Genomic DNA, 15,788 nt, shown 5'->3' with positions numbered 1-15,788 from the left:
GGAAGAGACTCTTTTGAATGAGAAGTCGTTAACGTTGTTATTGCGCAAAATTGAAGAGAGACGAGACACTGTGTCAGTGTCAGTGTCAGTGTCAGTGTCAGTGTGAGGGTTGTTGATTACAGGGGAATTAGTTTGAAGATGAGAGTGCTGTTCTAGATTTGAAATGCGTTGAAGGAGCTGGGTTTGGACTCGTTCCAATTGCGCAAGGGCTTCTTCCATTCTGATTGGCGCAGAAATCAATCGGTGCTTCCACCCACCGGAACTCAATCTCGACGATGGTGAGTTTCGTTACTCCACACTCCCTCCGTTTTGTAGCTTCATTTGTTGATCTTTTATATGCTCAAATTCAACTGATCGTCATTCAATAGCTTCATCTGATTGCATCTTTCATAAATTATTATAATTAAATATTTTTTATCTTTTACAATTTAGTTATTGTAATTTAAAATAAATTTTTTTAAAATAATTTATATTAAAATAATTATATAATTTTAAAATAATTAATTTTTTAAGTAAATAAATAAAAATTATATTTAATTGATAAACTTAAAATTAATATTTTAAGTATTAAGTATTAAAATTTATTTTTAATTAAAAATATTATTTTATGCCAATTTATATTTTTAAATTAATTAAACTGTTAATTTTATTAACATTCAACTAACTTAATAGTTATCAATTATAAATTATAAATTATATGTTAATTTTATCAAACAGAGCATTAAATTATTTGTTGCAAAAGAATAAGTTTTGGTTCTTAATGTGTATTTAAAAAAAACACTTTAGTTCTTAATATTACTATTTGACGAGGGATCAAACTAGATCAACATAAAGTGACACCAATCAATAATATTTTAAACGATATCAATTTTATAAAATTTATTGTTGAATTAAAAATTTATATTATAGAAATTATTTATGTAAAAATTTATAAATATTTAAAAATATTTAATATATTATTAAAATATATTAAAATTAACGTCTTATATGTTATTTTTAAACGTAGTTAATCTTTATGAAATTTGATAATCAAATAATTTTAAGTTTATACAAATTTTATATGAATGATTAATATGATATAAATTTTCAATCAGACACTGAATTTTGTAAAATTTGTATCGATTAAAAAAATTATTAAATATCATTACATTAGTGTAATATGATCTCTATTTTTTTTATATTCATATTTATTTTCATTTTTTATTATTTTTTTAAATTTTATCTCATAAATATACTATCTATATGACAATTGTTAACACCAGCAACACTATAAAATTGTTTTCCTGAATTATAGGCACAAATAAAAAATGAAAAAGATAAGCGTAAAAACGAATTGCTCAATCTACAAAAGCACTAAAAAGAGCAACTTTGCATATTGAACATAAAGTTCCCCTTGTTTTTCCTCTAAAACTTCCACCTAATATGCAGAAAATTAAATTCATTTTCCCAATTTTAAATTATTGTGTTGAAACCTAATTGTGTGAAACGATTTTGTTTTCGGCCATTGTTTTCGTTGGTTGAATATTATGTAATGTTGTTGAGCATTGCTTTAAAAAAAAGTTAATATTTATCACTAATATATGAAGACAAAAATATTTGTATTAATACATGCAAAAAAATACGAGATAAATAATTGTCACTAATAAATATAAGAAAATGCCGATTAAATATTTGTTATTGATAAATATAAAATAAATATTTATCAATGATATATAAAAAAAACTGAATATATATTTGTTATTAATAAATCTAAAAAAATATATAGATTTGTTATGAGGTAATAAATATACAAGTACACGTGTAATGTTAATACTTATGTCGGGTATGACATTGTATTGTCAACGTACTTATAGACATACTATTTTCAGACATATGTTGATATTTTGACATTTATAAAATATGAAAACTCATTGGCATAACCACTAATCAAATAGTTATATTTAAGATAATATTAATTTATATCATTTTGAGTAAAGTCTTTTAGTGTTATGGATTAGTAGGAGATTATTATAGCATTTTCAAAGGTTATGACCATTCTAAAGTTATCATTCTTTTATAAAATGTAAGTATTTGAGATCTATGATTTGTTTTTTCTATCGGATTCAATTTATGCACCGTTAAAACTTATTTATCTTGGATGACAAATAATTTGGCCATAGTTGAAGTTCTAACATTAAAATTCATATTCTTTTAGTAATTGATTATTGTCATCAAAGTAAGAGGTTGTTTGATTAATTATTTAATTAGTCTATTGTAGATTGATAATAAACAATTATTAGAGATTATTATTAATTAAATTATACTTAATTAGTATTAAACCCTAAATTACGTATTGGACTTTTGTTATTGAATGAACTATGATTTGGTTGAACCGTTTTGTCCTCTACGCTTAGTGGTTTATCTATTTAATCGATATCTTATTAGGCAGTTCATAACTACGAAATCCTAATATTAAAATGCTATAGAATAATTATGATAATTCATCTCTCATTTTCATTCTCTCATATAAATCTTAAAGGTACGTCGTTCATGTTATAACTCATATCAAATAATTTTTTCATTGTAAGTATATTGTACAGGTGAGTTAAAAATTAATTAATTAATTTTATATTAATATAAAAATTAATAACTGAATTTGCATGTATTTTATTTTTTTAATAAATTTAATAATATATGTTACGCGTAAATCTAATTTAAATGTATTTATATAAACTCATGTAACTTCGATGTAAGTAACTTCACACAATAGTTATTCATACAATAGTTAACTGTCAATATAATTATCAAATTTAATCAATTACTTAAAATAATATATCATAATTATTCATACAATAGTTAACTAATTATTTTTCCACTATATGTATTGAAAACTAAAAATTTAAATCCATGCAGATGAACGAATTTTTTTCTAGTAGACTTTTCAAAAAAATTTGGCCCTATTTAAAAAAAAAACAAAAAATGTCTAGCCAGCCCATAAGCCTATGTTGATCGAGCACCTATTTCCACCCTTAATAAAGACTAACTCAACACATCAAAACAAGAATCAGAGGTTCACCCACTCCCAAGGGTCTCACTCCCTATTTTCCCTTCCTCTTTACCCCTTTCCATTTCCATCTTCATTTCCATGGCAGAAGCAACACACGCTCAATGGCTTCGCAACAAGAATCAGAGGTTCCCCAAATTTCTGGGGCCACACCTCCGAAGAAGAATACTACACCTGTACGCAACACCAAATCATATTTCCAAACTCCCAACGGCAAAATCCTTCCTCCCACTTAACACCCAACAAATCAAACCCACCGTTTACATGACTCACGGCTACGGCTACGGCTACGGCTACGGTTATTGAAGACGACAACAACAACGACCTTGAAGAAGGTGAGATCCTCGACGAAGACGATTCTTCTGCCACGTCCAAACCCCACACCACCGCCACCGTCCATCAACCTCAACCCCTCGAGAATTCTTGGACCTTCTTGGACCTTCTGGTTCGATAAGCCTTCTGTCAAATCAAAACAAGCTGTTTGGGGTAGTTCTATTCGACCCATCTACACTTTCGCCACTGTTGAAGAGTTTTTGAGGTAATGTTTCAATTTTTTTTAAGGGTTCCATTAAAAAAAACCATTTTTTTATAAGGATTAATTAAAAGAGAACCTTTTATTTATTTATGTTAATTTGTATATATGATTGCAGAATTTGCCTATGGTGAAAGACAAGGAACAAGAAAAGAAGGACAGGAAGAAGAGTGGGTGCCCTGAGATAAAAAGGCTACAAGTTCGGTCATGTAAATTATGAAGATCCTCATTTCGATGTTGGTTTGCCTGTATTTACCATTCATGGAAATCATGACGATCCGGCTGGCTGTCGTGGTATGAGTCATGTGCACCTTTGATGTTAGTTATATCTATAGGATTTCTGGGTTCTTTTTTTTTTTTTCCCCTTCATGTATGGTTGTCATGTTTGCTTCTGTTTTGCTTTAGGTTATTCTGTTATATAATTGGAGCACAAAATGTTTGACAGCGTGCTTATCGGTGGAGTCTTTATACTAGGATATAGAATTTGGCTTCTCTGAGGTGAGGGGTTTGTTCACTTTAGGTGGGAAAATTGTAGGATTATAACCGTCAATTGGAAAATCAAAGTTGTAGATTTTAAGTTTAAATAATGTTGTAGTTTGTTATTCACATATATGTATTTTGTCATAGTCCAATTAGTTGTTATAACTTTACACTTCAAAGCACACTACTCACTTTAAAGGAGACAAATTGATTATAACTCGTTCATGCTATATGAAAATCCAATGGCCTTGGCTTGGTTTGTTCATTGCCGCATTTAAAACTCGGTCAATCAAGAAGAAAGATGATACGAAGAAATAATGTTTTAGGATTTTCTGTGTTTGTTGGAAATTATTGGTCCTTTTGAAAGTTGGCATTTTCTAACATTTGACATGATCTATGCTCGGTAACTTTGGTTTAGTAATTTTAACTATGTCTAGAGTTGTTAGTCTTGTACGTTGCATTGTAGCAAAAAGAATTCAGAGTAGCATTGAGAAACGTGTTGTTTATACACAGTTGCATAAGCATGGGTGTTTACATTATGCCTAGATTATATGTAATGCTGAAAGTTTGATGCTCTTGATTTATTTATTTTGCTTGTTGGATCTCTTCAATAGGTGAATTTTATACTAGGAATAATAGAAGGGGGAACAAGGGATTTAGAACCTTAGCAACGACTATTAATAAAAATATAAATAATCATAATGGCAGAATAATAACTGCTTTCAGTTTTGTTGGGATTTGTATGGGGTAGTTCCAGACCCTATGAAGAGATGACACAGAAAAAAAGAAGAGGAAGCTGCAAATCTCATGAAGGAAGAGGAAGAGCATATGAAACTTCAGACACATGAATCATGATCAAGGAAACAAAATTGAACCGTTAGAAGAACAAAATTGTCATGAAATCCTCAACTTTTTTCCTTTTATCATCATCAATCATACTCATGGTATATTTACCCTCTTCTTGTTCATACTTTACAGACAAACAATACATTCTACATTTTCAGCGTTTGCTGTGTTTTTGACCTTGGTGCGTTCTTTGCGTCATTGCTGTATTTGTGTCATTGAGTTTAGGTGTATTTTTTTCTTCCACCTTCACATAGTTTCTCCTATTGTATGAAATTTTTGCATTTGGTGCTAGATTTTGATTATTGTAATTGTTTTGTTATTAGTTTAGTTTATTGTTTCAAGATTTTTGCGCATATAATATTTTGTCACTAAGAAGTTAAGAAATTATTGTGTAATGACTATTGGTGCAAGTTTTGAATAAGATTGTTAATTGTTGTATCTTCTATTCTGTTTAAATTTTGTTTAGTGACTCTATGGTTTTGTTGTGTGTTTTTAACTTTCTTCTGTGTATAAATGATTGTTCTTGTTAATGGTTTGTTACAATGTAGAATTGTTAGTTTATTGTTTATAATATTTTTTGTGGATTGAATTTTTAATTCTTGCAGATTTGGTGAACAATTTGGGTACAATCACAAGTTGAAGGCTCTAGGCGATTTAAAAGTTGAATTGGTGTTTGAACGGAGATTGTAGTGTCTATGGTTATGAGAAAGGTATGGACTCAACTGTTTTGAGAAATCTTAAAAGTTGAATTTGTTGTTGTAATATTGTTGATGTAATTCAATTTTTTAGGCTAGATGTAATTTGTTTTCATTGCTTCAAGAACTAGGCCATATCACTCCACATGTAAATTAATGTTTTTTTTCTAGCTCTTGAGTGATATATATACTTTTGACAAATCGAATGATGTGTTTGTATCATTTTTAATGCTTGCATGTTTTGAGTTTGACTGCTTGATTTTTTTGAGGTGGTGGTAATTGTTGTTGTTTTAATTTGAAGACTTCTTTGTGTTGTGAGTTTTGGTTATTTAGTCTTTCTAAGGTTTGAGATATTTTTTTTTGTATGTGTTTTTCAACGTGGATGAGAATGGAAGTTATAGAAATGGAAGGGCATAATGGTAGGGTGTTGACTATATTGTATTTTTTTTTTTTACCTTTTGCTACAAATTGGGTGTGTTGGAAAGTGGGGAATAAATTTGGGGGAAATTGGGTATGTTTTTAGCATATGTGTTTTTAACATTTTCTAATTTGTATTTACTTTAATGATTTGCATAAAAAATATTGATAAGCCATTATCTGAGTATTCATGCATCATTTGTTTATTGGTGCCGTGTTTGCAAGACTGTTCGCTGAAAATGTAATTGTAATGTTAAAATGTGATTGTAATGTTAATGCCTTTGTTGAATTTGAGTACTCTTAGACACTACTTAATCATAATAATATCCATTAATTTGAAATATTTTGTTTTATTTATATTGTTGTAATTAAATCATAGATTTAGTGTAATATTCTATTTGAGTTGTTTATTGCTACTATCAAATTGGAGAATTAGTTTGATGTTTGCATGTTTTGATTTTGGGCGATTGATTTTGTTTAAATTTAATTAGTTTGACGTTAATATTATAATTTTGAGTATATGTGAAAAAGTGAGATTGAATTTAATATATATACTTATATGTTTTTTCAGGCAACACATAGGATTGCCAAAAGATAGAAGATGTTCTTTCGAGTCTAGTAGTTGCCGGTCTAATCATGGAACATCATTAGGGACTATCTAGATGATTTATGAACTAAGTTTGATGTTGGTTTGCATTTTCAGTCATTCTATTAATGTTTTGATTTTTGAATATTTAAACTAATTTAAGTTTAATTCAATATATGGTCGTTACTTTTGAATATATTATGCGAATTTGATTTGTTTATAATTTTATATTTGTGTATTTTAGTTATATAAATGAGATTTATGAATACTTTTTTATTTTAATTAAATTAATAAAAATGAAGAAAAAATAATAATAAAAATCAAAAACTAAAATTTGCGATGGTTTAAACCGCCGCTAAAAGTACATGGAGGCGGTTAGAATTGTTGCGAATATTTGTGGCAGTTGCGACGTACGAATCTGTGACGGTTGGAGAACTGTCGCAAACATCAATACAATCGTCGCATACTACCTTTTTAACTGTCACAAAATGTTTTTTTTTCTCTTGTAATGATTGCTTTCTAGTCATAACAGAATTATAATTCCTGTAGATTTGCTTTTCCTAGCTAGCACAAATGTAGATGGTGTCTGTTACATTGAGGTTCATTCATTCAATATAATTTGAAGATGTGTTGTGTACTTGTGTTGACATTCTTTGGGTTTTGGGTTATAAACTGCTAATTTGGATGAGGAAACCAATTTGAAGATTAGAAAAGCATTGGAAAAGACTTGGGATTACTTGACTCCATTGAAGACATCAAAATTTAAAGGTTCATATTTTTATTGATTGACCTATGACTTTTTAGCATCATCATTCATTAACCTTATTAAAATTTGTTGTGATTTTACGTTGAGCATTTGTTTTGTAATTCACAAGTAAACTTTATGAATCTACCAACTAAATTTTTATCTCAAATTCCTCGATTTTTCTTTGAAGCATTAGTGGTAAATATAACTCTTCTTGCATCAATATTGTTTGATTCATCTATTTCAGTAATTTTGTGTAGAGGTTCTCCTTAAATCTCCCATTATGTATGAATCATTATTATCAAATGCTTATAGGCTTATAACTTTATTTGAATTAGAACACTTGTTTTATGGCTTATAAAGATTGAAAACATATTTACGCACAATAGGTGATAGGTGATAGGTGATAGGTGATAGGTGATAGGTGATAGGTGATAGGTGATAGGTGATAGGTGATAGGTGATAGGTGATAGGTGATAGGTGATAGGTGATAGGTGATAGGTGATAGGTGATAGGTGATAGGTGATAGGTGATAGGTGATAGGTGATAGGTGATAGGTGATAGGTGATAGGTGATAGGTGATAGGTGATAGGTGATAGGTGATAGGTGATAGGTGATAGGTGATAGGTGATAGGTGATAGGTGATAGGTGATAGGTGATAGGTGATAGGTGATAGGTGATAGGTGATAGGTGATAGGTGATAGGTGATAGGTGATAGGTGATAGGTGATAGGTGATAGGTGATAGGTGATAGGTGATAGGTGATAGGTGATAGGTGATAGGTGATAGGTGATAGGTGATAGGTGATAGGTGATAGGTGATAGGTGATAGGTGATAGGTGATAGGTGATAGGTGATAGGTGATAGGTGATAGGTGATAGGTGATAGGTGATAGGTGATAGGTGATAGGTGATAGGTGATAGGTGATAGGTGATAGGTGATAGGTGATAGGTGATAGGTGATAGGTGATAGGTGATAGGTGATAGGTGATAGGTGATAGGTGATAGGTGATAGGTGATAGGTGATAGGTGATAGGTGATAGGTGATAGGTGATAGGTGATAGGTGATAGGTGATAGGTGATAGGTGATAGGTGATAGGTGATAGGTGATAGGTGATAGGTGATAGGTGATAGGTGATAGGTGATAGGTGATAGGTGATAGGTGATAGGTGATAGGTGATAGGTGATAGGTGATAGGTGATAGGTGATAGGTGATAGGTGATAGGTGATAGGTGATAGGTGATAGGTGATAGGTGATAGGTGATAGGTGATAGGTGATAGGTGATAGGTGATAGGTGATAGGTGATAGGTGATAGGTGATAGGTGATAGGTGATAGGTGATAGGTGATAGGTGATAGGTGATAGGTGATAGGTGATAGGTGATAGGTGATAGGTGATAGGTGATAGGTGATAGGTGATAGGTGATAGGTGATAGGTGATAGGTGATAGGTGATAGGTGATAGGTGATAGGTGATAGGTGATAGGTGATAGGTGATAGGTGATAGGTGATAGGTGATAGGTGATAGGTGATAGGTGATAGGTGATAGGTGATAGGTGATAGGTGATAGGTGATAGGTGATAGGTGATAGGTGATAGGTGATAGGTGATAGGTGATAGGTGATAGGTGATAGGTGATAGGTGATAGGTGATAGGTGATAGGTGATAGGTGATAGGTGATAGGTGATAGGTGATAGGTGATAGGTGATAGGTGATAGGTGATAGGTGATAGGTGATAGGTGATAGGTGATAGGTGATAGGTGATAGGTGATAGGTGATAGGTGATAGGTGATAGGTGATAGGTGATAGGTGATAGGTGATAGGTGATAGGTGATAGGTGATAGGTGATAGGTGATAGGTGATAGGTGATAGGTGATAGGTGATAGGATAGGCAATAGGCGATAGGCGATCAGCGATAAGTGGTAGCTGATAAGCGATAAGTGATAGCTGATAAGCGATAAGTGGTAGCTGATAGGAAATAAGTGGTAGCTGATAAGCGATAAGTGATAAGTGATAGGCGATAGGCGATAGGCGATAAGTGGTAGCTGATAAGCGATAAGTGATAGGTGATAAGCGATAAGTGATATGTGACAAGTGACAAGTGATAAGAGATAAGTGATAGGTGACAAGTGACAAGTGACATGCGATAAGCGATAGGCGATAAGCGATAAGTGGTAGCTGATAAGCGATAAGCGATAAGTGATAGGTGACAAGTGATAAATGGTAGCTGATAAGTGATAGGTGATAAGCGATAGACGATAGGCGATAAGCGATAAGCGATAAGTGGTAGCTGATAAGCGATAGGCGATAAGTGGTAGTTGATAAGCGATAAGCGATAAGTGGTAGTTGATAAGCGATAGGCGATAAGCGCTAAGCGATAGGCGATAAGTGATAAGTGATAGGTGATAAGCGATAAGTGATAGGTGACAAGTGATAAGTGATAGGCGATAGGCGATAGGCGATAAGTGATAAGTGGTAGCTGATAAGCGATAAGCGATAGGTGACAAGTGATAAATGGTAGCTGATAAGCGATAGGCGATAAGTGGTAGCTGATAAGCGATAAGCGATAAGTGGTAGCTGATAAGCGATAAGCGATAAGTGGTAGCTGATAAGCGATAAGCGCTAAGCGATAGGCGATAAGCGATAAGTGGTAGCTGATAAGCGATAAGTGATAAGTGATAGGTGTTAAGCGATAAGTGATAGGTGACAAGTGATAGGTGACAAGTGATAGGCGATAGGCGATAAGCGATAGGCGATAAGCGATAAGCGATAAGTGGTAGCTGATAAGCGATAAGTGATAGGTGACAAGTGATAAATGGTAGCTGATAGGTGATAAGCGATAGGTGATAAGCGATAAGTGATAAGCAATAAGCGATAAGCGATAAGTGGTAGCTGATAAGCGATAAGTGATAGGTGATAAGCGATAAGTGATAGGTGATAGGTGATAAACGATAAGTGATAAGTGACAAGTGATAAATGGTAGCTGATAAGTATAGGTGATAAGCGATAAGTGATAGGCGATAAGTGGTAGTTGATAAGTGATAGGTGGTAGGTGGTAGGTGGTAGTTGATAAGTGATAGGTGATATGTGATAAGTGATAGCTGATAAATGATAAGTGGTAGTTGATAAGTGATTAGTGATAAGTGATAAATAGTAGCTGATAAGTGATAGGTGATAAATGGTAGCTGATAAGTGATAGGTGATATGCGATAAGGGATATGTGATAGGTGGTAGCTGATAAGTGATAGGTGATAAGTGATAGGTGATAGGTGATAGGTGATAGGTGATAGGTGATAATTGATAGTTAAGAAGTGATAGCTAATAGTTGAGAAGTGATAGCTGATAGTTGAATTCCAAGATCGATAAGCGATGATTGATAGCTGATAGTTAAGAAGTGATAAGTGATAAATGATAAATGATATGATAGCTGATAACTAATAGTTGATAGTTGGTAAGTGATAAATGAGAAGCGATAATTGCTAGCTGATAAGTGATAGAAATTCAAAGATCTTGTTTCCATCATTCTTTATATTGATTGCCCATTTCACCCTATGTGTTTATCATGTTTCTCATTTATGGCTTTTGTGGTAAAAAATTCAAAAAAAATGTAACAAAGTCACGAAATAAAAAAACAATGCAATTCATTTATTTTTTTGGGTACATCATTTACATTTTTTATGACAATATAACCATAAATTTGAAGAGTTCTCCTAAAAGTTTAAGAAACTTCATGTGTATAAATAGTAAATTTTATTTTATGAGTTTCTTGTGAGATGTATAAGATAAAACTTTTTTTGAGTTATTTTGGCAAGAAATTAAAGAAATTGAGGCTAGCTCTACTCATGCATGCTTTTATCTGTTTTGTGTTTTATGCGACAAAGATTCTTATCAGGCATGAAGTTAAATTTTTTGATATGAAGTTTGTTGGCAATGATTGAAAGAATTGATGTGTTATGCAGAAGTAATACTACCACTCTGAACAAAAAAAGAAGTAATTCCATCGAGAACATATATTAAAGATAGTGGGTTAATAGTAAGTTAGTGGGACGATTACATTTTATATATAAATATAATAAAAATGAAGTTATAAATGAAAGAAAGTGGTAAAAAAATTATAAGCTCAAATGCCACTTGAAATAACGTCTCAACATAAGCTATAAGATTGTGAGAAAAGTTTGTTTACCAAACACATTTAATTTAATCCAACAATCTTATAAGCAAGTTTAATAAACTATAAGCTAATTTATTGCGCAGTGCCTTTGATTTTGTTGAAGTATGTATTTTTTTGGCAAAATCACCGAAATGATTCTACAAAACTTGATTTCAAAAAATTTATGTCAATTTAAAACATGCATTTAGGTGTCAAATAATTTAGTATCAAATATATGAAATGACAAGTTGGTTTATGATGCAAATTTTGAGGTGAACCATTTTGATAGAAAGTGGAAGAAGATGGATTGATACTTAAAAATTTCTTAAAAATCGTTTAAAACTTCTACACAAACATCGCCTTTTAGAAGTAGAAATGATCACCTGGACTCGACAAAAGGAAACGTAGTGTGACCAAAAACTCAATTTGTATTGGTTACTTTTTCTTGTTTTTGTTAAATGGAAATCAATTAAGTTACTATTTTAGCCATAAGAGAATGACTATAAGCTTTTACTTCTTGGAGAGACATCGTTGTTAGTTTCAAATAACTTTTAAGTTATGGTCCACCATGAATCATATATGATACCGGTCCACCTTAGGACGATTGTTTAAACTACCGATAGATTGAATTGATTGACGACTGTTAAATTTGATATTTTGTTTGATGATTTTTGTGCTTACTATACTAACCAACCTAATAGAAAATGAGAAAGATTGAAGTGTTAAATAAATTTTTTTATTGATGCATGCGTGCATAGTAGGGGAACACATGGATAGTTCAGTGGCATTGTGGTCAAGTATTAGCGTTGAGGGTGTTCGTGTGCTGAGTTTTTTTGGAGAAACAACATATTGCATATTGAAAAAGAAACACTGGATAACATACACAAAACAATGATAAACAACGCTTATGAAGTCATCCGCCTGAAAGGCTACACTTCTTGGGCCATTGGGTATTCAATTGCTAACTTGGCCCGGTCTATTATTAGGGACCAGAGGAAGATTCACCATGTTTCTGTTCTGGCTAAGGGATTTTATGGCATTGGTGATGTTAAAGTGTTTTTGAGCTTGCCGACACAACTTGGTAAGGGAGGTGTGCTTGGTGTAACTAATGTGCACATGAATGAAGAGGAGGAACATAGACTTAGAGACTTTGCTAAAACCATCTTTTGCATTGCTTAGAGCAACAACACCTAATTTCTTACTTCTTCAACTGGATTTTCTATCATTAACTGATCTGGCTCAATCGACAGTTGTAAATATAGAGGCTTCTTTGTCAAACCATTTCCAGGACTGGATTTCAAATATCTTAAGATCCAATAAATTGTCTCCAAGTGTTCTTCATAGGGAGAATGTATGAATTGATTTACAACAATCATAGAGACAAAGATGTCATGTCTAGTGTGGACTAGATAAATAAGTTTGCCAATTATAAGACCCTAAATTTTCTAAACTCTAATTTCTGCAATTTTAGTGTATTTTGTGTTGAATTGCTTATGCTAATAGCCCAATTTTTATTTTATGAATTAAGTTCCAAAAATATATTTTGTTAGAGTTGGTAATTTGTTAATATATATATATATATATATATATATATATATATATATATATATATATATATATGTCGACACGCGTTTAAATATATATATAAAGTAAAACAATTTGCTTTTATTCTTATTAAGTCTTGTTAAATGTTTTAAGACTCTGAACTTTCTAAAATTTAATTTATGCAATTTTAATGTTTTTTGTATTGAATTGATTAGGCTATTAGTCCAATTTTTTCTTTTTATGAATTAAATTCTAAAGATATATTTTGTTAGACTTAGTAATATGTTTAATATATATATATTTGGAGACCCGTTTAAAATTATTTATAAGGAATTTATTATTGATATTTTTTGTAAAATGTCACATGTTGCTGATAAATTCATCTATCAATTGAGTTACGAAGATAATATATATTTTATTAAATTAAATTGAGAATTGAATGATATGATGTGTGTAAAAACGATTAGATGATATAATGATGATTTTAGTAATATACTTAAATATTTAATTATAATATTATTTTTTTGTTTGTAAATTAAAAAAGAGAAGAAGGAACCAACCTTTAAAAGGAATCTCACGATCCCTCCTTTTAGTTCTCTCTCATTCTGCTTCCCTGCCATTCTTTTTTCTTTTCTTAGCAAAAAATAAATAAAAAGATAATATAGCGTGTTGGTAGTTTAAAAAAAAAAACACAAACCTCCAATTTTCTATTAGATCTAAGCTTCAATTCAAGAAGTGTTAGGAAGAAAAGTTGTTTCTCTCTATAAGGTAGTGCTTGTGAGCTAATTTATTTGAAGTGAGACACTTATTTTTCTCCTCTTTTTCTTAAATTCGTAAACTTTTATATGACTGGAGGGATGAGTGAAATTTTTGAATTTTTAATCAAATATTTGATTTTTTTTTTGTTGAGAAAAGTGAAATGAAATGAAAACGTTTTGCTTCTCTCCCTCTCAAACCAAGGGGAGATAATGTTTGGTTGGTTTTGTTTGATTAATTTGGTTTAATGTGAAATTAGGGAGGTGTTGGTGTTGAGTGTGTTATTTAAAAAAATTGCAATCTTTGTTATTGTATTGTTAGTAATGGGTATGAAAAAAAAAATTGATTTTTGATGTGTTTAAGTTATGTAATTAATTATTTTCAAATAAATGAATTGAACTTAAGTTGAAATTTTACAAGAAAATTTAGAGTGGTTAAAGTTGTGAAAAAGTTCAAATTTTAACTAAGTAATGAGTTTGAGCAAAGAGTTAGATTGTGAAATTAATATGTTTAGAGTTAAAAATGTTATCTTTTAATTACTCTTGAACTGCGTTTAATGAAGAAGTTTAGAGTACTTTATTAACTCAAATTTATTTGTGCTCTAATGGTTGTGTGATATAACTTGAAAGATAAAAATATTTAATTTTGGAATTATGATGTAGTTGGATAAATTGTGTTGGTGAACAATTTTTTATAAACCTTTATATTTATGTAGTTAGCTCTTTGAGTCTCGAAAAAGAATCGAGACCGTTGGCACCGGGTTAGCGGTGGAGAGAACTCTGAAATATTAATGTTGTTGTGGTGATTAAAAAGAAAAATGATTTTTTCTTAGTTTATGTCTTTCCAAAAATAGTCGTTATGATTGATGATCAATAATATAAACATGTGGTTATCAAATTTTTGAACTTATGTTTTAGGGAAAATTTGTGAATTGTGATTTCAAGTTTTTATATGTATACTTTTAATTTTTAGAAAAGTTTGTATGATTTTACTTAAAGTTTCAAGTTTATTAAGTAAAAGTTAAAGTCTTGAGTTAAATTTTTTTTTTTTAAGATTTCGAGTTTCATGAATTAAAATACAAACTTTGTTGATAAGAAAAAAAATATATTTAATATATTTTGAAAGGGATGAAACTATTTCAAAGAGTTAGAACTTTGAAACTTAAAAAATATTTATTGATATTTTTTTGTATGGTTATGTTGTTATGAGGTAAATATTTTGATTGAACATTTAGTCTTTAAAAATGTAGTAGACCAAACTTGTAGTTATTTGTAAATAAAAAAAATGAGTTAGGAAAAATTTGCGGTTGTGTGAAATATTAAAAAAAAAAAAAATTAGTACGTTTCGAATTATTATAGTGAATTCTATGAAAATTTGAAAAATGTTGATTTCTAAAAATATGTTTTTATATGTTGAAAGTGGGTATTATGAATAATAATACTACTAATCTTTACTCGTTGTAAACTCTTTTAGTGAAATATACTCTAAGGGGGTTAGGAGTAAGGAAAAAGTTGTAAGGTAGTTAAAGTCTCATGGACTAATTTGACTAAGTCAAACATTATTTGATTGAAGGTGTTGGCATGAACGAGATTTTCGTTGTGTTTGATTGTGGTAGCAATAGTTGGTGAAAAAACTGTAATTAAGGTAAAGGCTCATTCCAACTTTTAGTTTGCACATAGAGACCATATATGTGTGATTGATGTGTGAATATGTGATGGTTAATATTGACGTGATTATGCATTTCATGATTGATAATATGAGTTGCTACGTGTTATGAATTTTATTAATGAGAATATGTTTTGGGTATGCTTTGTGAAAAGTATGAAAAATTATTAGTGTTTAATAAGTATTAAAAGAATAGTCTTTTAATAAGTGCATTTACATAATAATTATTGAGAAAATATCATGATATGCTCATGCATTTCATAGCTAGTGGTACTGTGAAGGGCCATAGGATGGTTCCATGAGTTGATTCGTCCATCTTATCTTTACGAGAATT

The 15,788-nt window shown here is 30.7% G+C and overlaps 1 long non-coding RNA gene and 1 pseudogene across 8 annotated transcripts; one reads left to right on the top strand and one right to left on the bottom strand.

The window, feature by feature from the left end:
- LOC101491715 (uncharacterized) overlaps window positions 1–354 on the bottom strand; it is a 4,120-nt pseudogene extending 3,766 nt beyond the window's left edge.
- A 2,662-nt stretch (window positions 355–3,016) lies between these two features.
- Window positions 3,017–6,795, top strand: LOC101491490 (uncharacterized). Of its 8 annotated transcripts, none has more exons than XR_003473968.2 (6): window positions 3,022–3,581; window positions 3,694–3,869; window positions 3,981–4,073; window positions 4,813–4,999; window positions 5,507–5,611; window positions 6,585–6,795. It is a non-coding gene; the product is annotated as an uncharacterized lncRNA (long non-coding RNA). The 8 variants fall into 8 exon arrangements; XR_001144378.3 differs by having other exon boundaries at window positions 4,782–4,999; XR_003473967.2 differs by having other exon boundaries at window positions 4,764–4,999.
- Window positions 6,796–15,788: the final 8,993 nt, after the last annotated feature.

This window comes from Cicer arietinum, chromosome 7 (genome assembly GCF_000331145.2).
Source record: "Cicer arietinum cultivar CDC Frontier isolate Library 1 chromosome 7, Cicar.CDCFrontier_v2.0, whole genome shotgun sequence".
Lineage (NCBI taxonomy): Eukaryota > Viridiplantae > Streptophyta > Magnoliopsida > Fabales > Fabaceae > Cicer > Cicer arietinum.
The sequence above is the reverse complement of the archived record's forward strand: the minus strand, read 5'-3'. Positions and strand labels throughout refer to the sequence as shown.